Source organism: Rhinoderma darwinii, chromosome 2, assembly GCF_050947455.1.
Source record: "Rhinoderma darwinii isolate aRhiDar2 chromosome 2, aRhiDar2.hap1, whole genome shotgun sequence".
Classification (NCBI taxonomy): domain Eukaryota; kingdom Metazoa; phylum Chordata; class Amphibia; order Anura; family Rhinodermatidae; genus Rhinoderma; species Rhinoderma darwinii.
This window is the reverse complement of record NC_134688.1, coordinates 405138685-405163654: the sequence shown is the minus strand read 5'-3', so window position 1 is coordinate 405163654 and position 24970 is coordinate 405138685. Positions and strand designations below refer to the sequence as shown.

Here is a 24970-nt window from a genome sequence, read left to right as displayed (position 1 = left end):
TGCATCCAAATGGAACATGAAAAGTAGCATTGCAGTTTATAATTTAGAGTTCTTTGTTGCACATACAAGCAGTGACAACAAAAAAAAGAAAAAGGTGGTAGTGAAGGAGTTAATAATGTTAATAATGAATAGTGTGGTTAAGGCAGCCGGCAAAATGAAACACCATCTGTCCCAGGAACATCTGGTGCGGCTCCCCCCCCCCCCCCCTCACGTCACTGGACTCCTGCGGCAGGTGCTCTCAGAGATACCAGTCCTTCCAGACACTAATGACACCCAGGTAACCGAGAAGAACAAAAGAGCTCGCCTATCTTCCAAGTAAACTGTGGGCGAGGCCATGCGATGCCATAATGCCACTCACAGAGCAGGCAAACTGCCACAAAGATGAATATTGTCCTGTGCTGCCATTTTTTACACATAATCTATATCAACACAGCTGAAAGAAAAAAGTCAGTCCTGGTTGTGTATTTTTCTTTTTCTTTTGCTCCACTGTGGGAAACGTAAAAATAATATTAACTGAGCAATAATGTGTAACAAGTGGAGTATCTAACCTTTCATTTTTAGCCCTGGGGTAGATCATGTCTTGTTAAAGTCGCACTCGTAGGAATACACAATCTGTGCTACATTGACACAACATGTAACAACTACTACCGGTGTAACCTGCTATAGTCGTCCAGCGGTCCTACCACTGGCCTGTGGCTTAGATAGCGCGGCCAATGTCCTCAGCTAGCACTTTCTTTATGAGACATTTATCATCAAACCCAGATTTACGATCATTTAATGGGGTATTAACACAATTCCAATCATGGATCATTGTCCCCCCTGCTAAAATAAAAAAGGTTGTCAAATACAAGTACTTGTAAATGAACGCTGCTCCAGCTTTGACACCCAAAATTCCTCATGATAGGAGTTTGTTTCTAACTGGTTTCTCAGGGATATGTCCTTCAATAGTCCTTTTGGCTGAGGATGAACATGTGCACTGAACACCAGCTGTTTTCAATGTACAAGCAGACTCTCCGTCAGCGCCGCTCCACTGTGTGATAGCCACAGCCGACCAAGGGTTAATTTACTCCCATTGTGACTGCTGTGTACTCTGTATTCTGGCCTTCTACTATTAAAACGGGAACATTAACAGCATTATATTTCCTACATAAACAGGGGTTTGACATTCTGCTGCGGTGCATGGTATTGTGTGAGGTAAAATTATTCAACTGTAGCTGCAATCTCTTTAAGGGCTTGTCCACACGTAGCGGAATTGCTGCGTATTTTCTATCCGGAATTGCAGATGGAAAATACTCACCAGAATACAGTAGCAGCAAAGTGGGTGAGATTTAACAAATCTCATCCACACGCTGCGTAAAATTTCAACAGAAATTCACCTGCGGTGCGTATTATTCATACCGCAACATGTCAAATCAATTCCTGCTGCGGAAAGTGAACTGAATTGCTGCGTTTTTCAGAGATGTCACCATTCCCCAGCATTGTGAAAAACGCAGAAAAATCCGCACCATTTTCTACAGTAAAAAATGCAGGAAATGGTGCGGTTTTTACGCAGTAGAATTTGTTCGTTTTTGCGGAATCGCTACAGACATTTTCTGCAGCAATTCTGTAACGTGTGGACAAGCCCTAAAAATGGATTTTTGCGGAAGACAATGTTGTTTTTTAAAAAAAATGGAATGCAGATATAGCTAGCAATATGCGCTTTACATTCCAATATCTCTTTTGGCATGAGCACAGGAATACGTAAAGCATTTTCATATACCCGATTAGTGAATTTTGAGTTAATAGACGGGGGTCTTCTGTTCAGGATTCTCATCACTTGGCCACAGTGGAGCACGGATAGGGTGGAGGAGAAGGAAGAAGATGATGAAGAAGACCTAAGACCATCTTTCCCTCTGTAGGACCTGTTCGGTCCTGTCCACAGACAACCATAGAAGAAAAAGGGTGATATTATCCCAAGGTAGGTAAAAACAAAATCCTTTATTTCATCTTAAAAAAAACCCCAAAGTAAAACGTTCCTAGGAACGGTTACGAAAAGGATGTTCTTGTTCATAGCTAAAGTTCCCATACTACACTTCGCATTTAAATCAGCTGAAGGGATCACATGAATCTGGAGGAAATACTTAACCCCATAACTCCCTGTCAAATACACAATGGGGGAGATTTATTATTGTCTTTGTGTCTCGTTTCCAGTCTTTCATATCAGAGCATGTGACACACAAAGGAATTGGATATAGTATATAGAAATTTTTCCTCCCACTATGTTACATATATAGCGCTCAAGGATGGCGAGAACTTGGCTCCAATCGAGCAGCTTTGGCATTGAGGGAAAAACAAACCATTAACCCTTTGCAGCCGCAGCCATTTTTTGGTTAATATTTGTTTTTTCCCCCCATCTTTCAAAATAAATAACTTTTTTATTTTTCCACCGATCTAGTCGTATGAGGGCTTGTTTTTTGCAGGATTAGTTATTGTGGTTAATAGCAGCATTTATTATACCAAATGTACTAAGGTGGAATAGGAAAAACCATAAAAATTTTTAAAAAAATCAGAATTGCTGTTTAGTGGTCACCACGTGAGAGAAGTGGATGTCAGACATATATGGTACCACTTATCTTGGTAAAGATAAAAGTATTGGAAAGGAAAAATCCAACCTGTAAGATACCGGTAATTATTAAAAAGAGTACCTCCGGTTGTGATGAAATTATATAGAAAAAACGATTATAGTGCAGGTGTGTGCAAAATAATTGCTTTTCTAAATTACTTTTATTACTGTTTCGGCTTCTAACTACAGCACGGTCGGTCTATAGTTTGTGCAGCCGGCGGCTCATTATTCTGCATTAGGAGAGAGAGTTTCCTTCCCGATTGCCATTGCTCCCGTATCCAGAACGGCCGCCAGCGCTGTAGGATCACATGACATTCTACAGCTCTGGTGGCCGTTCTGGACCCAGGAGCCATGGAGACAGCATGACGCTCTCTCTCCTAATCCAGAGTTATGAGCAGCCTGTACGATAGTCGTTTTTCTATATAATTTCAGTATAATTGGAGGTACTCTTTAAGATGTAAGGCCGATTTCAGAGCCATAATAAGGGAGCATGTTAGTATTCATATAATGGCTGCAATGCTAGGACTTCCCACGGTTTTAGGGAACCAGACTTAGATCACCATAAGATTCTAGGATTCAGATTCCCAGCAAAATCGGCCCATTATAGGAATACGGTTACCTAGATCTATTTCAATAGATCACCAAGAACATTACAAAATAAACCTATTGCACATGTCCACTATATTCTGACCTTACAACAATGACGGCACAGTCTTATAAGAGAGTAATGGGATAAGAATCTTACCATGCGATTAGTGAATAAAGAAGCTTACGGAGCCTTGAGTAATTAATGCAATTAAGAAAATGAGGTATATGCAGACAGGCAACAATAGACTCCTCTAAGTAGTGGAAAGCTACAATATGCTGCTGACCATTTATAATAAATCCTATAAAAAGAATTTAATATAGATTTCATATGAGCAGACAGATTCACCGAACTGGGTCACAAAGAACAGAATGTGTTTTTCTGCTAATTAAACCCACCGCGCATCATTAACATACTATATGTCAGGTATTCCCAATGTAAAGACAAGAGTTAACATGCATGAAGATTAATGAGAAAATGACAAACATTGGAGCAATATAATAAATTACAGGGCTCATTACAAAGTATATATAGATGGTTATACAAGGGATAACGGGGATCTAATGTATAGACTATAGTGATAAATAGACTACGCCCTGTATCTCATTCTCCATAGGTGACGGTGTATCTTTTATTTGAGTTCCGGTCTGCTTTAGATATTTATACCTACCTAGGTGTAGGGTTTTACCTCCACGTTCTTACCACTTATAGCATGTTTTTTTTTTTTAGCCGTGATCTCTTTGCACCTTTCCCACCAAGTTTTGTTTCGCTTTTTTGCTTTCTGTCCTGTTTTTGTAAAATGTTTAACAAAAAGCAACCATCTAATTTAGTTGCACTAAAAACGGTGCCCTGGACCTATAGTAAAATGTTGGCCATACTGACGTCACTACCATGTGTGTAATGACCCTAGTGCTGTACGTTTACAGTAATAGAATTACTAGATGATGTCATCACGTGATGTGGTAATAGGACAGCAGAGTATAGAATGCCTTCATATTGTTAAAATAGTTTTCCAGGCTTTAAAAAAGGCAGCTCAACACTTCAGCAAGCTAAACAGACGAGCGGGGGACCACTGGACAGACCGCACCGGAGCAGAAGGGAATTAGAAGGTGAATATTGGCTTTTTCTATTCGGTTATATACTGTATGCAGCCCGCGCCTTTTAACGTGTGTGGCCGATTTTAAATCATTCTTGGTAAAGTAGAGTAAAGCTGGCAAAAGATATAAATGACTATTGTTCATGATTTTTACATTGTTTTGTCTATAATACTAATATGAACAGTTTAGCCCAATAGAAATCTGTTCTAATAGTTAGACCATTTATTGAATAAGCTTACATTTCTTTCTTGGATACTCGACTTTGACATTACTATGGTCAATTGAGAATTTAAATGTGCTCCCTCGCAAATGTACAATGTTTCCATGGAAAAAGTTTTTCCTGCAGTATCAGAATACTGGAAAATGCTTGTCGAATTGCGGCAGAAAATCTGGTCTATGGCTACCGTAATATTAGCGGAATAGTTTCCTGATCATTTAACTATTTTGTGAATGAAGTACACCTATATTCAGCCAATATTAATAGCAGTCATAATACTTTATGAATGGCAGTTTCTGCCAGATGTTACCAGTGCACGCAATTATTTTATTGCTCTATTGTAGATAATCACCCAAAAAATAATCACCAAAATGTTTTTCAATCAAGTTTCTCTAAGGGTGAGGCGGAATCCATAACCACAACCAGCACGGTTTTTCAATCCGCTTTTTCGGTCATGTGGTTTTTATGATTCATAGTAGAACCGCTTACTGTTGCGTTTTTCTGATGCAGAACTACCACACGAGCCTCACCCTATTTTTTGTTGACTCCCAATAGGAAAAAATATATTTTTATGTCCGATTATATGGTTTACCTTCAGATAGGAGATATCAGAGGTGTCTGGCAGTCATTCATCTCCAATCGGCCACATAGAATAAGCATGTAAGTTTGTATGAGCTGAATTTGCATGTTAGTAGGGGAACTGGCCGTAGCCAGCAATCTGGTAGTCACAGAAGGACTGTGTGAAAGGTAACAGGGGAGTTAATATGAGATAAGCGGAGGGGGTGTATATTTCACAAATTCCTTTTGTTATCCCTTGTGTACCACTAAAGAGTTGTCACTTGTACACTTCCTTCCGTTCTGAACTGTGATGGTGCCTTTATTATTGCTCTTGGTGTAAGTCCATCTGTTCTCGGATTCTGGCCTTGATGGTGCCTCCCCCAGAGTGCAATGGGATTGTCGGCATCCTGTGTGCAAGCCTGCGGGATCTGCGCTAACCAACCAGGCCTCTCTTGGCTTTCAGAAAGAAAGCAGTCTGTGACCTACTTCTGGAATACAGTGTAGCTGAAATCCAGCATCACAGGATCTTTCTATGGAATCAGCTCCATTAGTGTGTGTATATGGAAGACGGCAATGTGCGCAGAGCACATAAAAGGCAATATATTCACTACCTAGATTCAATCAATATATACATTGGTAAGACAGCGGTGACATGAACATGACACGAGAAATAACCTCCACAAATATTTTCATATAGGAGAATGAGAATTGTTGTACATCATTTACCACGACAGCCTGGCTTCTCTCAGTATGGACATTTGCCTCCTTTTATGCAAACACCAGTTTTTGACATTGGTCAGGGCGGCAAGTCAGAGATCTAATTTGGAAGTATTACGATTTTTCTTTTGCAGGTTATACCAGTTACTGAAAAAGAAATCTGCATATTATGGGGCCTATTTAGAAAAGTAGGCTCAAACGGTTTCTTGGCATTAGTGTGCCCAAGAAGATGGCACATGCTATTATAACTTATTTGTAATGTATTTAGATCATTAATAAAATCTGCGTATGTAACACTTTTTGGTTCTGAAGTGTGGGTATAGGAAACTACGCATTGCCTGGTTTGGAAAACTCCTATCCAAATACTTATTTGGAGTATTAGGCCCATCGGAGTGAATAGAGGAGGTCCGTTGTTCAGGACCTCTACCAATAAGCGGAACTGAAGATTGGCTACTTGAGGTCAGGTTTGCCCACAGAATACAGCTGAGCTAAAAAGGAATTGTAAAAGAGGATAAACCCTTTTAAATTGTGCCACGTACAGGAAACCGACATTATTTTTTTTTATAGAACATGGTCTAAGAAGTCAAAACAGCTCTGACCAGTTGTACACTGTGGAGCACGGCTTCTCCAACTGTGCTCCAAGTTATGCCGGGTTTGCAGAATTACATGGTTTACATTACAAAAATCGGCCCCTATATGTCCAAATTAGTACAGGTACAGGAACTGAGAGAAGTCTGAACGCCATAATAACAGATTATCAAATAAAGGGTTCAGGATTTCAATAGTTAACAAGTAAATGACCATAAAAATCCATAGTAATTTCCCTTTTTATCTTGGTACTTATTTTAAGGTCTGCAGATCAATTTCCACACATGAATAATTTCATGGTTTGCACAAATGCTTCTTTATGCATATAGATTAATATATGATGGTAGGATCTGGTATAAGTAACAGAATGGGAGAATTATAAATTCTAAAGGGGCAAAAAGGTCTTGTCCACATCAACCTATGAGATTGCAGCTCTCATTTTTACTATGGCAGGAAAACCAGATAACCAGTAGCATCACTGATTGCTATAGATAATTGGCTGTAATCTGTAAATCAAATTTATATAACTTTTTGTTGTGGGATAAAAATGTAAAAGAAACAGGATCCCAGTATGTTCTGAAGCTTGCCATAAGGCTACGGAGACATCTGACTGCTGTAAAACTGCCCTAACTGGTGCCGTGAATTTAATGTCTCCTATAAGAAAAAAGTTGCATTTTGCAATGGTTTGAAGGTGCAATATTATTTGTTTTTGCCAAGTGCCCAGGATCTCCAACCAACAGCGATCATCACATTCAATTGCATCTGCGTCCTCCTCCTCCACCAGTGCCCCATGATGCCCCAGGTATTTTCAAAGTCTACCAACACCAACAAAACCAGATGTCACAACGGATATGACAGATGTGTTCTGAAATAGATTATATTTTTTTGTGCAAAAATGTTGTATTTTTTAATTTTTAAACCACCTCCGCCACTTTCAAAGAAGCGGACGGGGTTGTGTGGGAGGGGCCCATACAACCCCGAAGACCAATATTAATTTTTATGCATATTTTGTATGTAAACCTACAGGAACTCTAAATTTACCTCAAAGATAGTGGAAGACATATATTAGTATATATGAATTAGCTATACCTCTCCATATATGTCAGACATTTTACATAGGTCTTTCAAGGTGTCAATTAATGGAATTTAAAGTGGGAAAAAAGGTCAGGAGGTCTGAAACCCCAGACCATGGCCGGTATCCACAGTGGTTGCACTAGCTACCAAACCACAGTGTGGTAAATTTGCTGAAAAATGAAGTTTTTTTGCAATGTCTGATTCCCTATTGTAAGTGACTATCTTTTTACTATTTGGAAACACTGAAGAGTAATTATTCTTTTGTTATTTCTGGGAACCTAAAACCAGTAAAGGATTTCATAACTTTTGGTTGGTGCCTTGTTCTGTCCAAGATTTGTTGACTTGACTCCATGTTGGATGTCTTTGAAGAGGCTGAGATCAGTTTTCTATCTATCCAAAAAAGACAATCCTTGCTATTGCTGTATAAAACATCAGGACTCCACGAAACCTTGGTTCAGAAACACTGCTCCATTTTATTATGCCGTCTTCCCTGAAGGTGTATCTGCTTCACAGACTGTACTCTTGTATTTACTCAAGGAAGATGCATATAGTACCGTTCTAGCAAAAGGCAGGCGATTTACTAGGGATTATGTCCAAAATACTAGAATAAGGAGCCTGGGACAAATAGAGTCTCTCCAAGGAGAAGAATGAGTTAAATCTGGGCATGAATACCAACAATGCACTGTGAATGATGAAGACATTGTCAGAGATGGATGTGTGTATGTGTGATAGATATATATATATATATATAAAAACACAAAACTACTCACATATACATGTACATATTATTAATCTGTCCTATATAATTCATGTTTGTGTCTACTGCTAGTTTCAGACCCAGAGAATATCCAGGTTGGATTATTCCTAACTCTTGTATACTTACGACATCCAGCTGGAACATGAAGGCTGGGAAAATAGGCCAAGCTATAAATATATTGATTAAAATGCCAGGTTATTTGTGCTCCATTTACAGGCAGGAGATGAACCGTAAAGAAATGCAGGCTTTAAGTGAAAACCCCTTGTAAGGTGAGTGATTAGATAGGGATTGTGCATGTACCTTCCCCAGATGATCTGCTACGAGCTTTACAGACGGCAGCCCCATGCGAACGTGCCATGTGTCATGTGCTGGGGGGAACAGACCAAGGTCTGATTTATCAGGAGAAAATGGGAGTAGAAGAATACAAAGCAATGCACTAAATGAGCACGAGTCTTTGGAGAAATATCCATTGTCGCAAAGTGGCTGTAATCCAGGTCAAATGCAGGACTACAGTTTCAGCACCTTGGACAAATCTATGGAGGCAACACAAGAAGCGAATAAGTTTCCATTCTTATTATTGTCGGACATGTAGGAAAATGACATTGGTGAGGGTCCAGAGGCTCCCAACTGATGTCTTTAATGAAGGGGACATAGTACCCAGTAAACGTCTGGAATAATTCTGCCAAATGACTACTCTTCAGCTTTCTTTGCCATCCGACTTGGGTATCTCCATAGTTTGCAGCAGCTGAGCCTCTTCAGACCCTGGCTCTCTTCTCCCTGACCCCCACTAAACTTAATGTTACAATTAGCTGGTTGGTTTCACAAATGCACATTATTTTAACCATTTATTTATCACTGTAGTATAGAGAATTGGTTATCACCCAAATGCATAGAGTTGCTATAATATTAGTTTTTTTCTGGTCAATTCACACATCTAAAGATCCCTCCCTTTCTATGGTTTCTTATCTTTTAACTTATTTTATACTTAATGGTTGATATAGGACAAAATGGGCAAATGTCTTCGCGGACCAGTTAGCAGCATTATATCATACAGTTTCTATTTAGCGGAAGTCCAAGAACAGATATACAGGTGTGGTCTGTATAGTGTCAGCGCAAGGTAGAAAAATGTAGATATCTAGAGCCTCATATAGTAATAATGTTTCAGAGAAAAGGTGGTCTTATTGCCCATAGCAGCCAATCCGTGTCAGCTTGACCAGATATTTCACTATATATTATATACATTTTGATCTTTGAACACGGTGTATATACAGTAGGTATTAAAAAACCCAGAAGTGGTTAAAAACCTTCGTGTGAAATCTGAGGAAAAACAGGTCAGTGCTGCTCGACAATAAGGACCCTGACTGTCTGATGCCAATAGTTGTTGGGCAATCAATAAGGGGTTAAATAAGTTAAGAAAAAAGGATGGTAGTTATACTCTGATTTTTATGTGCATAACCATTAACTACACGGCTAGAGCTCCATGGTAACATTTGGACACCAGTTTGTCAAAACCTTAAAACCGAGGCATTAATGTCACTCATGACCAACCCCAATGTTATCTTATGCGATTCTCACAAGTTGCCTACAATTTTTTCCCTTGCAGGCAAACATTGAAGTTACATACGAGTCGTGGTAATGATGGGATTTCACTGCAATTAAAAGGTGACCAAATGTTACAGTGGAGCCCTAATCCTATTACTGTATGCTCGCCTCTAGTTCTCCCATCTTAATTTCCTGCATATTAACTAGCAGTCTTGCCATTGTCCATCGTCAGCCATATTCGTCCCAAAGGGAGCCTCCTAAATCCTTTAAGCCTTTCTGGCAGTCACATATGGTAAGATAAACCCCCATCCATACCCCTCAATGTTCAAAAGTGTGATACATTAAATCTATGCTTGTAGTGTGCAAAAAAAAGTTCTGGTCTCAGTGACCAAGTGTTTATTTGCCTATATGTGATGTGTCACACAGATTAAAAAGAGTTAATCCTAAAAGTTTTTAGTTGTTGAAAAAAGCAAATGCTGGTAACTGTAATTCAACCGTAATATAGTGAGGGAGGAAGTAACTAGACAAGGCTTCGTTCACATCTGCGTCAGGGTTCCATTCTTGGCGTTCTGTCGGTGCTTTCCGTCAGAACGGAATCCTGACTGAAACAAACGGATACCTACGGTATTCATTCCGTCAAAACGACGGAACCCTTGCACAACTGAGATAAACGAAAACCATTTGCACCGGATCCGTCACCATTGAAATCAATGGTGATGCAAACGGAAACCTATAGTTTCCGCTTGTTTCAGTCAGGGTTCCGTTCTGACGGAAAGCTCAGATGGAACGCCAGAACGGAGCCCTAACGCAGATGTGAACGTAGCCTAACTCTCTTTGGGTTTCAATAGAAATCAATAAAGCTGACAGTCTAGGAAATAGCTAAACAGTCTTTAATTTAAATACCTAAAAATGTATTGCATTAAATATCTGACCTTACATTACACCCAGAAATGCACCATATTTAAGTTGCAGCACGCATGGAGAAAAGAGGTAAATGCACAACAATTGTAGAGACACATCCAAGCACTGATTTGTTGTCATCTACTTTGTTTTTTCTGTAAGAAAATTGCTTGCTCTGATCACTGGTAATCTGTTAAGCCTGATAAACCTATTATCACACATTTTGTGCCATGATATAATTCACTCTTTGGCAGATGCAGTGATTTTTTTCAGTATTTTGAATGTCATGCCAAGGTCATTATCAGGCAGAGAATTGGAACATCAAAAGCTATTGAGCACCTCTGATGACATGTTGGAAAATCTTTTTGTAACTAAACATGAGAGCACAGGATGATCGGACATCGGATGTCCCACCAACCAGAGACAACCTTTATTAACTAACATAATTTCCCTAGGAGTTATTACCAATCTTGACGTAAGTTACATAATGAATAATGAAATTCATATCACATTTATTGATGTATGTCCATGTAAGCACCATAACAAGTTGGTGATCAGACATGGGAAAGAAAGGGTTAACCCATGCTTGGATAAGTGTCTTCATCTGCTGCTGTTAAGATAAAGAAAGGCTCTTAGTGTGAGATGACGATGAGCCATCTTATCTGGCAGCATCCAACATCCTGGCTTCCAATTTGAAACCTCTACACAGAACGCCCTTCAAATTTTAGTAAAATAATAAAATCACACAATAAAAAGGAAAGAATTCTGAAACACTGTGTAACCCTGTCAGTGCTGAGTAGTCTTAATCTGACTATGGTAGTAGTAGTGGTCATTGTAATAGGAAAATGATCAATTATTTTACAATGTATTATGTTCACAGGATAGTCTCTCTTCAGCATCATGTTAAAGGTTAAAATTCTATATGGCGATATTATGGTTAACCCGATGCATACAATAAATAAGACCTACATGAGAGGCTTCGTTCACATCTGCGTTGGGACTCCATTCATGGGTTCTGTCGGAGCTTTCCGTCAGGGGAACCCATGAACGGAATCCAAACGGAAACCATAGGTTTCCGTTTGCATCACCATTGATTTCAACGGTGACGAATCCAGTGCAAATGGTTTTCATTTGTCACGGTTGTCAAAGGGTTCAGACGTTTTGACGGAATGAATAGCGCAGTCGTCTGAAACGATGGAACCCGGTCACAACGGTGACAGATGTAAACCATTAGCTAGGTTTCCGTTGAGTTCAATGGTGAGGGAAACGGAAGCTGAGGTTTCAGTTTGCCTTTCCGCTGAGGGGTTAACCTGACGGAAACCCCAGACGGAACACTTCAGGGGAAAGCGTCGGTGATGTGAACACAGCCTAAATCTAGGTAATAACCCCTAACTGTACTGTATTGGCTGCCATTGCTTGTTACAATCCCCCAGCATCTGTCAAGTCTTTATTAAGAAGAAGAACTCAATCGAAAGTTAGACAACTGTGATATGAAATTTTCCAACATGGATGACAGATGTGCAGTAATATATATCGTCAAGCATGCCGTGATCCAAAGCAAAACCATGGGGTATACTAAACTCTGCGTACCGTGAACCAAAGTTTTGAAAGAGATGGAAAGTTAAGCGGAGAGAAAAAACAAAAAAATAAAATATGCCCCCGTTATGAAGTTGCTAAAAAAAATAAAAAAAAATGTTCAGTCGTCCCATTTGATCTACTACCTACATGCAGAATTTTGAAAATCTTCCTAGAATAAAATGGGGCAAGTCAGTCGTCCAAATCCACAACCAGAAACTATTTTACATACGAAACACAGTCCATTACCGGCATTCACATGCATTTATTCATCGAACACCTAAATGTACAGTTCAATGTTCCTGAAAGGTCACGGTTATTCTCCTTTGTCACGCCTCTGCAGTCTGTAATATTAGACACTGAGTCATCACTTCATTAAACACAATGTATGCATCTCGGGGGCATACCTTCAAAAAATAGCATCACTTAAGCAAAACACAAGACTCGCACAGCTACTCTTCTGTAGCAACATCTCAGTTCAGATTCTCTTATCCCCCCCGATCATGAATATGCCCCTACCACCTGGAGCGGTTTGTCGTCAGTAACCTAATCACAAGAGCAGACATGTCACTACCTCCCACACAACGCACTCATCTCCTGGATTATTAAACCATCATCTGACACACTGTATGTTCTGATAAACCCTTAAGACGACATGCATAATATTTTTCACTAATTATTAGTAGTACACTCATTGTATAAAGGCTGTATGTATGAAAACTCCAAACTGATTACTTTTCCCTGAGATAAGGGGTGTTGGAGATGTCTGGCGGCCACTTATCTCTCCGGAGGAGTAATATTTAGTGGAGGATATATTTTCATATTCTGAGATGCAGAGACGACTTATAGAAAAGTTACAGCGAAAGAGGAAAATATTGTTTGTATGTGTAGCTGCACATGAAAAAAAAAAGATCTGCGCTCCCTGTATTTGTGGTTATAGTATGGGTCCCCCATAGCAGCAGCCTGTGGCTCTTATCTCCATGTCCCACTTTACCAAAGTAGGAAATGTGCCCTTTGTATGGGAATCACTATTCTCTACAGTTTATGTTCCCGGTAAACTCTGGCCCGTAGAGAAACTAAAATGGTAAAATGAAAATGATGCAATGTGTGGTCTAACCATCAGTGGCAAAAATTCTACATATACTCTTTTGCCGGTTTTCATATCTTTCATAGACTTTAAGGGAGACTGAGCATATCCAATTTTTAACACCTTATAGTTTGTAGGTCTAACATGGTTTGCTGGTTAATTTCTTAATATATCTTCATAGTGGTTGGAGCTTTGTTTTTGTTATAAAAAAGAGCCCCAAATCCCTTGCATAGAAAAGTTAAAAATTTAAATTCTTGTTGTTTGCAGCCACCACTAGATGGCGTTTAGGAGCTTGCTGCATACTGTTCTAGGATTGAGTTCAATGCATAAACATTATGCAGTAATCTATCAAGCTCCCCTAGTGGCAGCTACAGGTAGCCAGAATTTTATCCTTTAAGTTACTGGGGGGCAATTTATTAAGACTGGCGTTTCATACGGCAGTCTTAATAGCAAGAAAAGTTAGATTAAACGGTGACACATTTAAGAAGCGAAAGCCTCTTAATAAAAAGGTGTCACATGTGTTGGCCAGGTCATGCGCCTGGGCAACGATTGTAGACATGAGCCATCCATTCCGCTCTATCGAACAAAAAAAAAAAAACCCTACATACTCACCTCAGCGCTTCTTTTCTGCCCTCTGGCTCCCTCATCACTCCAGCGACCATACAAGGTCCTGACGCCAGTATGCCTGAGGCTTATATGTGACGAGCACTTCAACGTGCTGCATCGCATACAACATCCTGACACTGCCCGGCATTATTACATTCTATGAACCTCGCTGGAGTGATGAGGGAGCCAGAGGGGAAAAAGAGGAGCGGAGAGGTAAGTAGAATTTTTTTATATATTAAATTTTTTTACAATTTTAAAAAAACTGTACAATGAGGGTGTTGGGGGGGGGGGGTTAAAGTAGGGGCCCAGTACGGCCTCTACCTTGCTATGCCCCATAGAGTAAAAATCAATACCAGCTGGGAGCTAGCGTAGATTTCCACTATAATTTTCTGGCGTAATTATAATAAAATTTGTTGGGCCTTGGTGGCCACTCCCTTTCCCACAAAGCCACGCCCATTTACCATTTGCACTGCAAATGGCGACGTTTGGGCCCTTTTCCGACTTATCTATGCCAGGAAACGGACGTAGAAAGGTTAATAAATTAACCCCATTGACTATACAGGGGATTTGGAGCTCTGTACTACTCCTACCACTATAAAGAAATATGAAATTAATCAGCACAGAATGTTGAATCTTCAAGCCTGCAGAGGGAGTTTTATTTTATTATGTGCAGCCGCAGAATTATTGGGGTGTCATCCACTCCCAGCAAAGGCATCCCTGGTCGCTAAAAATGAGACCACTGACTTTCCAGAATGGAATTGAGGAACTGCTCCACCAGATCAAAGAAAATATCGTTGTATCCTTAGATTTAGGGGACTGGAAAACGAGAACTGCAATCCGATTGGTTGCTTTGACCTACTATGCCACTTTTTGTTTGTGTTAAGTGATCCAATGACCTCAATGAAACCATACTTTTCAAGCTGTTGATTATTTGCTAAATTTATCTCCAGCAAATCCCGGTCAAGTATAAGTCTATAAAATGTCAAAAGAGGCCGGATATTTTCGGAGTTGAAAAGATGCCTGATCGGAGATTTTTCAGGCAGACAATTCAGTTGTAATTAGCATCAACAGTGAAACAAAATCCTTGTGAAGTCTGCAGGGCCTGACACTGACTGAACAAATACATTTGACAGTAATTTTAAGAACTAGCCATTGCGTTGCTTTGTGAAATCGCCCCCATACTTATCAGTTAATATGTGTGGTCTGATGTCTTCTGAAAAGACTTTGTGATGGACAAGTGACTGATATGCCCTTATAATTGACAAAACTATAAAATTAAACTGCTAATGTGGCCAAAAGGAAAATTAAACCCAAAATAGATTATTTTTATTCTAGCTGACAAACCAATTTAGTTCCAAACCATCTTTATTGAAAAATAGCACAATACATATACGTATGCAGGGCGGGCGAGCCATATAGAACATATACAACGGTCATTAGAATATATTTTCAATAATGAGCAGTCTCAAAAATATTTTTTTGCCATTGTGTATTTGGATTGTGAAGGGTTCAGATGGGGGTGTATCAAAAGCAGATCCCATACAAGATACTGGGGTCAGAGTAACAGAGGTACTAAATCACAGTAAAGTGAGAGGTATATTAGCGAGATAAAAGAGAACAACAAGGGAGGAAAGGGAGTGTTCCACGGAAAAACAGCAGGTGGTATTGACTCATGAGAGACTAAAGAACCACTCTTTATGAAGAGAGGATCCCCAACGGGACGCCTCTGTATTTTGCATGGACAGCTGTCCAATGGTCCCAGTTGGTGTAAAATAAGATAGTAGTTTTCCTAACAGAAGACAGCAGATCCTTTATGAGCAGAACATCATTGACTTTTGGAAACCATTAGGAAAAATAAAAAGGGTCTTGCGGTTTCCATAATAGAAGGATGCAAGCATACACCGCCATTACCAAGTGTCGAAGAGATTTATTGTATTCTCGCATAGAGATTAAGCTGTAACGGAGGAGGAAAAGAGTTGCATCTAGAGGCACAGTAAGACCCGTAACCCAGCTGACAACAGGAAAGTGCCCTCCGCGTCTTCACATCACTAACAAGTGTTTGGAATGGAGGCTATGCATATTCTTTATGGACGACTCTTTATTTGCGAGCTACACTTGCCCTTTTACACCGGCCGATAAGCGTTGATCGGCGCTCGTTTGCTCCTGTCAAAACGGAGCTATGGATGGGGACGAGCAGTATATATATATATATATATATATATATATATACACACACACACAGTATATATATATATATATATTGCACCAAAAAGAAGAACCAAGGAGTCTCTAAGTCAAAAATTACATAATCTTTTTATTTGACAATATTACACTGTTTACAAAAAACAAGTTTCTAAAAATGAATCACAAATAAAAGCATGGCCGCCACATGGGTCAATATACATCAAATATGGTCATATATGTAAAGACACATTACAGTATACCTCAAAGACAACAATGTAGGTAGTGTGATGTAAATAGGATGAGGTATACAGGCTACAGGTAACATGTTAAACTGCTTCAGGAAAACGGTAAGAGGGATGAGACTCCCATGTATGGAAAATGTAAAGGAGAACAGGACTGAGAAACAACGTGTTATAATGTCCAAAAAGAAAAGCTCAGATATGTGTAAATATCGGGGAGTTGTTCATGCATATATAAGAGAGCCCAAATACCATGAACCAGCAAACACTGAACCAAGGAGCACTATCAAAGTACTAACCCATGTAGCTGAGACTCCAAGAATGGCGGCCGGCCCCAACGCGTTTCGGCTTCCGCCTTCGTCTGGGGGTGACATCTACAAATATGTCCCTCCTATTTATCTAGCCTAAGGACCAATCAAAAAATGATTGGCCAGGTGAAAGCATTGTATAATACACATACCTCAATCAGCTGTGGCGTCATGTCCGCGTTTGTCAGTAGACAAACATCACATGGTGTGGGCATCATGTGATACGCGATGAGTGCGCCGCGTGATGATGTCACAGCGGCGCCCTTCATCCCGCGCACATCAAGATGCCGACTCCTAGTGAGTTGCCAAGGACGCCAGCGCATGCGCACTAGATTGAGGCATGTTGATAATAAATCCACCAAGTGTGATATGTACGTATAGAGAAAGATTACACATCGTGCAGTGAGAATTAGATGTTCAATGTTCATAAATGTTTATAATTGTACAAACATAGTAATCTATGAATATATATGGTTTTTAACCCAAAGGAAATACCCATGTGATATATCGCACAAAATCTTCAAGAAAATGCATAATAGATTTATATTAAAATACATGATTTTATATTAAGACATAAAGAAATTAAACGTGAATTAAACCATTGTGTCACAAAATATACTGTGTTGAACAGTGCAAATTAGTGTATGTACATATATCTTTTATAGTGAAAAAAGAAAATAAAATAAATAAATGAGTAAGTGTTATATATAACAGACAAAAAATTACTATATACACATACATACACATACATCCAAGTATATATCTCAAACGCATAACACCATACCATATAAAGTAAATATAGGGATAAATATATATGCGTTTATTGTCATGCTCATGTATCTGTATGTACATAGATCATATGCACATGTAGTTAGGTGAAAAGATATATATATATGTATATATGTATAGAAATCTTCTGTATGTAAAAGTGCTAACATAATAAGTACTTAAGAGTATAGAAATATATATTTCAATACTAAAGTGCAGTAGTGCAAAAATTCATAAAATCTACAAAATTGTTTAAAAATTATACATTTCATTATTTTATTATTATTCTACGCTGCCATATATAGATTCCTATAGAAGTAAAACAACATCTGAAGAACAAATTGTTCTATATATATCAATCACTGTAACACAACGCTTCAGCATACATTGTTGTCTTTCACTGTATAGATAATGCATATCGATGGTATTTCATACACATCTACATCTGGTAGACTAGGGAAGAGAAACTAGGAGAGAGAAAAAGGAACATATGTTAAAATCACACAAAATAATACATCACGAGATTAGTTAAAAAATGATGCCACACAAACACATACACAGTGATCAGAGAAACGCGGCATACCCATGCGATTCGTTTAAGCCTCTCGGCTGCATGGTCTTCAAAGTCCAAATCCATTTACTTTCCAATCGCAATAATTTCTTCATCAAGTCTCCACCTCTTATATTTAATTCCACATGGTCTATTCCTCGTACCTTTAGTAGTCTAGAATTACAATTGTGATACTGTTTAAAATGGCGTGGAATCGTTTTCAATTTCTCTATTTTATCAGTATCATGGACCTCCTTTGCAGATTCAATATCCCGCACATGTTCACGTACTCTGATTCGAAACTCGCGTGTGGTCAGTCCTATGTATATTTTATTGCATGGACACACTGCATAATATACCACCCCGCGTGTAGCACATGTAATGTGCCACACGATTTTGAATATTTTACTTTTCTCAGAATCAGTAAACTCTTCTGCACGTTCAATATTGGGACATGAAATGCATCCTCCACAAGGGGAACACCCCCATTTTGGGCCTTTGGTCCCAAAGAATCTAATTCCCTGTGCAACTGGGGTATAAAAACTTCGGACCAAATGGTCTTTCAAGTTTTTGGCACGACGATAGGTTACAGATGGCTGTCTAGGCAATATTTTATTGAGTATCGGATCAGCTTTCAAGATCGGCCAATATCTCTTTAAATAATCTTTCATCTCTTCCCACCGGGAATGGTATGGCGTGATAAATCTCACCTCGTTAATTTTATTTTCTCGAACCGCTGGTTGTAAAAGTTTGTTTCTCTCCGTTTCCTGAGCTCTTTTTTTCGCTTTCCTGATGCACCGATTGCTGTAGCCCCGATCCATAAACCTATATTCTAAATCCTTAGCCTGTTTTCTAAAATCTTCCTCTCTGGAACACGTACGCTTTAGTCTAAGAAATTGACCTGTGGGAATAGCAGCAATAGTTTGTTTAGGATGTGCAGAGGTAGCGTGTAAAAGAGAATTCACAGATGTCTCTTTCCTGAAAAGATCAGTTTGGACATCACCATTTACATCACATTGGATTTTAATGTCCAAAAAATCTACTTGTTTTTTGTCACATTTGTATGTGAGTTTGATATTCTGATCATTCAGATTTAGTTCTGCCATAAATTGCTGTAATTGTTCAAGAGTCCCCTGCCAGATCAAGAAGATATCGTCAATGAAGCGGGCCCAAAAAATGACCCGGTTCATTGACGTACCGTGATCTGACAGGAACAAATTTCTCTCCCACAGCCCCAGGAACAAGTTGGCATATGAGGGGGCACAAGATGCCCCCATTGCCGTTCCCTGGAGCTGTAGGTAGAATGACTCATTGAACGTGAACACATTGTGTGTCAAGGCAAAATCTAATAGTACACCAAGCAGTTTAATAAGCCCTTCCTCCAAATTGCTCGTACTCAAGAAAAAATTAGTAGCTTTTATCCCATCGTGGTGTCTAATGCTGGTATAAAGCGATTCAACGTCGCAGGTGACTAACCACATGTCGACATCTAGATGGGTGCATTCTAATTTCTGTAAAAGATCTGAGGAGTCCCTGATATAGGAGGGTAAGCATTCCACTAATGGCTTAAGATAATAATCTATAAATTTACAGATGTTCTCTGTAAAGTTACCTTGGCCAGAGATAATCGGTCTTCCTGGTGGAGTCTTTATATTTTTATGGACTTTTGGCAAAAGGTACAATGTCGCTACTACAGGTATTGGAACAAGGAGTGCATCATATAAATCCTTAGTCACAACTCCATCATCCATCGCTTGTTTTAGAATTTTGGCCAGTTGTTCACTATAAGAAGAGATAGGGTTGAATGTTAATTTTTTGTAGCATTTTTTGTCTCTTAACTGACGATTCGCTTCGTTCACGTACATCGTCCTCGGCCACACAACAATGTTTCCCCCTTTATCGGCGGGTTTGTAAATGACGTCTCTAAGATTTTTTAACTTATAGAGACTTTCTCTTTCATTTTTAGATAAATTGTCATTAACCAAAGTTGTTGGTATTCTATCAAATTCTTTGGACACTGTTTCCAAAGAATTTGATAGAATACCAACAACTTTGGTTAATGACAATTTATCTAAAAATGAAAGAGAAAGTCTCTATAAGTTAAAAAATCTTAGAGACGTCATTTACAAACCCGCCGATAAAGGGGGAAACATTGTTGTGTGGCCGAGGACGATGTACGTGAACGAAGCGAATCGTCAGTTAAGAGACAAAAAATGCTACAAAAAATTAACATTCAACCCTATCTCTTCTTATAGTGAACAACTGGCCAAAATTCTAAAACAAGCGATGGATGATGGAGTTGTGACTAAGGATTTATATGATGCACTCCTTGTTCCAATACCTGTAGTAGCGACATTGTACCTTTTGCCAAAAGTCCATAAAAATATAAAGACTCCACCAGGAAGACCGATTATCTCTGGCCAAGGTAACTTTACAGAGAACATCTGTAAATTTATAGATTATTATCTTAAGCCATTAGTGGAATGCTTACCCTCCTATATCAGGGACTCCTCAGATCTTTTACAGAAATTAGAATGCACCCATCTAGATGTCGACATGTGGTTAGTCACCTGCGACGTTGAATCGCTTTATACCAGCATTAGACACCACGATGGGATAAAAGCTACTAATTTTTTCTTGAGTACGAGCAATTTGGAGGAAGGGCTTATTAAACTGCTTGGTGTACTATTAGATTTTGCCTTGACACACAATGTGTTCACGTTCAATGAGTCATTCTACCTACAGCTCCAGGGAACGGCAATGGGGGCATCTTGTGCCCCCTCATATGCCAACTTGTTCCTGGGGCTGTGGGAGAGAAATTTGTTCCTGTCAGATCACGGTACGTCAATGAACCGGGTCATTTTTTGGGCCCGCTTCATTGACGATATCTTCTTGATCTGGCAGGGGACTCTTGAACAATTACAGCAATTTATGGCAGAACTAAATCTGAATGATCAGAATATCAAACTCACATACAAATGTGACAAAAAACAAGTAGATTTTTTGGACATTAAAATCCAATGTGATGTAAATGGTGATGTCCAAACTGATCTTTTCAGGAAAGAGACATCTGTGAATTCTCTTTTACACGCTACCTCTGCACATCCTAAACAAACTATTGCTGCTATTCCCACAGGTCAATTTCTTAGACTAAAGCGTACGTGTTCCAGAGAGGAAGATTTTAGAAAACAGGCTAAGGATTTAGAATATAGGTTTATGGATCGGGGCTACAGCAATCGGTGCATCAGGAAAGCGAAAAAAAGAGCTCAGGAAACGGAGAGAAACAAACTTTTACAACCAGCGGTTCGAGAAAATAAAATTAACGAGGTGAGATTTATCACGCCATACCATTCCCGGTGGGAAGAGATGAAAGATTATTTAAAGAGATATTGGCCGATCTTGAAAGCTGATCCGATACTCAATAAAATATTGCCTAGACAGCCATCTGTAACCTATCGTCGTGCCAAAAACTTGAAAGACCATTTGGTCCGAAGTTTTTATACCCCAGTTGCACAGGGAATTAGATTCTTTGGGACCAAAGGCCCAAAATGGGGGTGTTCCCCTTGTGGAGGATGCATTTCATGTCCCAATATTGAACGTGCAGAAGAGTTTACTGATTCTGAGAAAAGTAAAATATTCAAAATCGTGTGGCACATTACATGTGCTACACGCGGGGTGGTATATTATGCAGTGTGTCCATGCAATAAAATATACATAGGACTGACCACACGCGAGTTTCGAATCAGAGTACGTGAACATGTGCGGGATATTGAATCTGCAAAGGAGGTCCATGATACTGATAAAATAGAGAAATTGAAAACGATTCCACGCCATTTTAAACAGTATCACAATTGTAATTCTAGACTACTAAAGGTACGAGGAATAGACCATGTGGAATTAAATATAAGAGGTGGAGACTTGATGAAGAAATTATTGCGATTGGAAAGTAAATGGATTTGGACTTTGAAGACCATGCAGCCGAGAGGCTTAAACGAATCGCATGGGTATGCCGCGTTTCTCTGATCACTGTGTATGTGTTTGTGTGGCATCATTTTTTAACTAATCTCGTGATGTATTATTTTGTGTGATTTTAACATATGTTCCTTTTTCTCTCTCCTAGTTTCTCTTCCCTAGTCTACCAGATGTAGATGTGTATGAAATACCATCGATATGCATTATCTATACAGTGAAAGACAACAATGTATGCTGAAGCGTTGTGTTACAGTGATTGATATATATAGAACAATTTGTTCTTCAGATGTTGTTTTACTTCTATAGGAATCTATATATGGCAGCGTAGAATAATAATAAAATAATGAAATGTATAATTTTTAAACAATTTTGTAGATTTTATGAATTTTTGCACTACTGCACTTTAGTATTGAAATATATATTTCTATACTCTTAAGTACTTATTATGTTAGCACTTTTACATACAGAAGATTTCTATACATATATACATATATATATATCTTTTCACCTAACTACATGTGCATATGATCTATGTACATACAGATACATGAGCATGACAATAAACGCATATATATTTATCCCTATATTTACTTTATATGGTATGGTGTTATGCGTTTGAGATATATACTTGGATGTATGTGTATGTATGTGTATATAGTAATTTTTTGTCTGTTATATATAACACTTACTCATTTATTTATTTTATTTTCTTTTTTCACTATAAAAGATATATGTACATACACTAATTTGCACTGTTCAACACAGTATATTTTGTGACACAATGGTTTAATTCACGTTTAATTTCTTTATGTCTTAATATAAAATCATGTATTTTAATATAAATCTATTATGCATTTTCTTGAAGATTTTGTGCGATATATCACATGGGTATTTCCTTTGGGTTAAAAACCATATATATTCATAGATTACTATGTTTGTACAATTATAAACATTTATGAACATTGAACATCTAATTCTCACTGCACGATGCGTAATCTTTCTCTATACGTACATATCACACTTGGTGGATTTATTATCAACATGCCTCAATCTAGTGCGCATGCGCTGGCGTCCTTGGCAACTCACTAGGAGTCGGCATCTTGATGTGCGCGGGATGAAGGGCGCCGCTGTGACATCATCACGCGGCGCACTCATCGCGTATCACATGATGCCCACACCATGTGATGTTTGTCTACTGACAAACGCGGACATGACGCCACAGCTGATTGAGGTATGTGTATTATACAATGCTTTCACCTGGCCAATCATTTTTTGATTGGTCCTTAGGCTAGATAAATAGGAGGGACATATTTGTAGATGTCACCCCCAGACGAAGGCGGAAGCCGAAACGCGTTGGGGCCGGCCGCCATTCTTGGAGTCTCAGCTACATGGGTTAGTACTTTGATAGTGCTCCTTGGTTCAGTGTTTGCTGGTTCATGGTATTTGGGCTCTCTTATATATGCATGAACAACTCCCCGATATTTACACATATCTGAGCTTTTCTTTTTGGACATTATAACACGTTGTTTCTCAGTCCTGTTCTCCTTTACATTTTCCATACATGGGAGTCTCATCCCTCTTACCGTTTTCCTGAAGCAGTTTAACATGTTACCTGTAGCCTGTATACCTCATCCTATTTACATCACACTACCTACATTGTTGTCTTTGAGGTATACTGTAATGTGTCTTTACATATATGACCATATTTGATGTATATTGACCCATGTGGCGGCCATGCTTTTATTTGTGATTCATTTTTAGAAACTTGTTTTTTGTAAACAGTGTAATATTGTCAAATAAAAAGATTATGTAATTTTTGACTTAGAGACTCCTTGGTTCTTCTTTTTGGTGCAATATATTTTGGGAGTACAGTCGTAAGTTATAAGGGATGATATACATAATTTGTGCCAGATGATGCAGCATGTATGCCCTGTATATAGGATTTATATATATATATATATATTTTTATTACACACACACACACACACACACACACACACACACACACACACACACACACACACACACACACACACACACACACACACACACACACACCTTTAAAAGAGGGATTGCATAATCACCAAAGCCAGACTTCTGTGTCGCCAACAGAGTCCAGCCAGATTGGTAAAGCAGTATGGTAATAGGAGTTGATCTTACCGTGCAATGCGGTGAGCAAAGAAAATGGAAAGTCCTCCTTATATAGGCTCTTCTTGCCCCAAAGAAGAGCAGTCGATGGATTAAAAGCTGGCCATTTCTGCATCGTCAGACTTTAATTAAATATAATTAATTCCTTGAATCATCCACTAGTTGGAATAACTGAAAATGGTACAAATCTAGTGCCAGATACCTTTTGGCTGTTATTAAAGCGGAGTCTCCTCAAAACACTCCATCCTCACTGGAGTCAAGGTCCTCTTACACTGCCCATCATGGGCCGTGTAAACAAGTGCCGATCAACGAGACAGCTCATTGATCGGTGCTCGTTTGCTCCTTTCACAAGGAGCTAGTATGGGGACGAGCGCTCGTTACTCCGAGCGCTTGTCCCCATAGATCATCATCATGTCGGCAGCACGTCGACCTGTTTACACAGGGAGATGTGCTGCCGACAACGATAATATATTACATTTTGAAAACGATACGATCAGCAGACGAACAAGCATTTGCTCGTTCATCTGCCGATCACTACCCTGTTTACACAGGGCAAATATCAGCAACGAGCGATTTATTAACGATTGTTTGCCCGATAATTGGCCTGTGTAAAATGGTCTTAAGACTAGTCTCATTTGCGGGAGACTATGTGTGCCTTGTAAATGCTCTTCAAATTGAGTGGTTGGACATACAGGTCATTTTTGTAGACTATTAGGCCCAGTAGTCATTCTACTAATCTTTCCTTGCTGTACAGATCACTTGCTTACTTTGTTGAGATGCCACCAGGGAGGTGCAGATACTTCATATTCACTGGGGTTCAGACACTTGGGTGGAGAGTCAGGGACCTTTTGCATGCCACCTGGTAGGGGATGGAACACACATGCCATTTTTGTGC

At 39.1% G+C, this 24970-nt stretch overlaps 1 protein-coding gene and 1 long non-coding RNA gene across 5 annotated transcripts in view; one reads left to right on the top strand and one right to left on the bottom strand.

The window, feature by feature from the left end:
- The window catches only part of STX1A (syntaxin 1A), a 129258-nt gene that overhangs the window by 69021 nt on the left and 35267 nt on the right, over positions 1-24970 (bottom strand). The window lies entirely within an intron of this gene.
- LOC142741419 (uncharacterized) lies at positions 1137-10096 on the top strand. 3 transcript variants are annotated; one of them, XR_012881127.1, is made up of 6 exons: positions 1137-1194; positions 1805-1957; positions 4197-4297; positions 7083-7167; positions 8413-8465; positions 9800-10096. It is a non-coding gene; the product is annotated as an uncharacterized LOC142741419 (long non-coding RNA). The 3 variants fall into 3 exon arrangements; XR_012881126.1 differs by lacking the exon at positions 7083-7167; XR_012881128.1 differs by lacking the exons at positions 7083-7167; positions 9800-10096 and adding an exon at positions 9198-9281.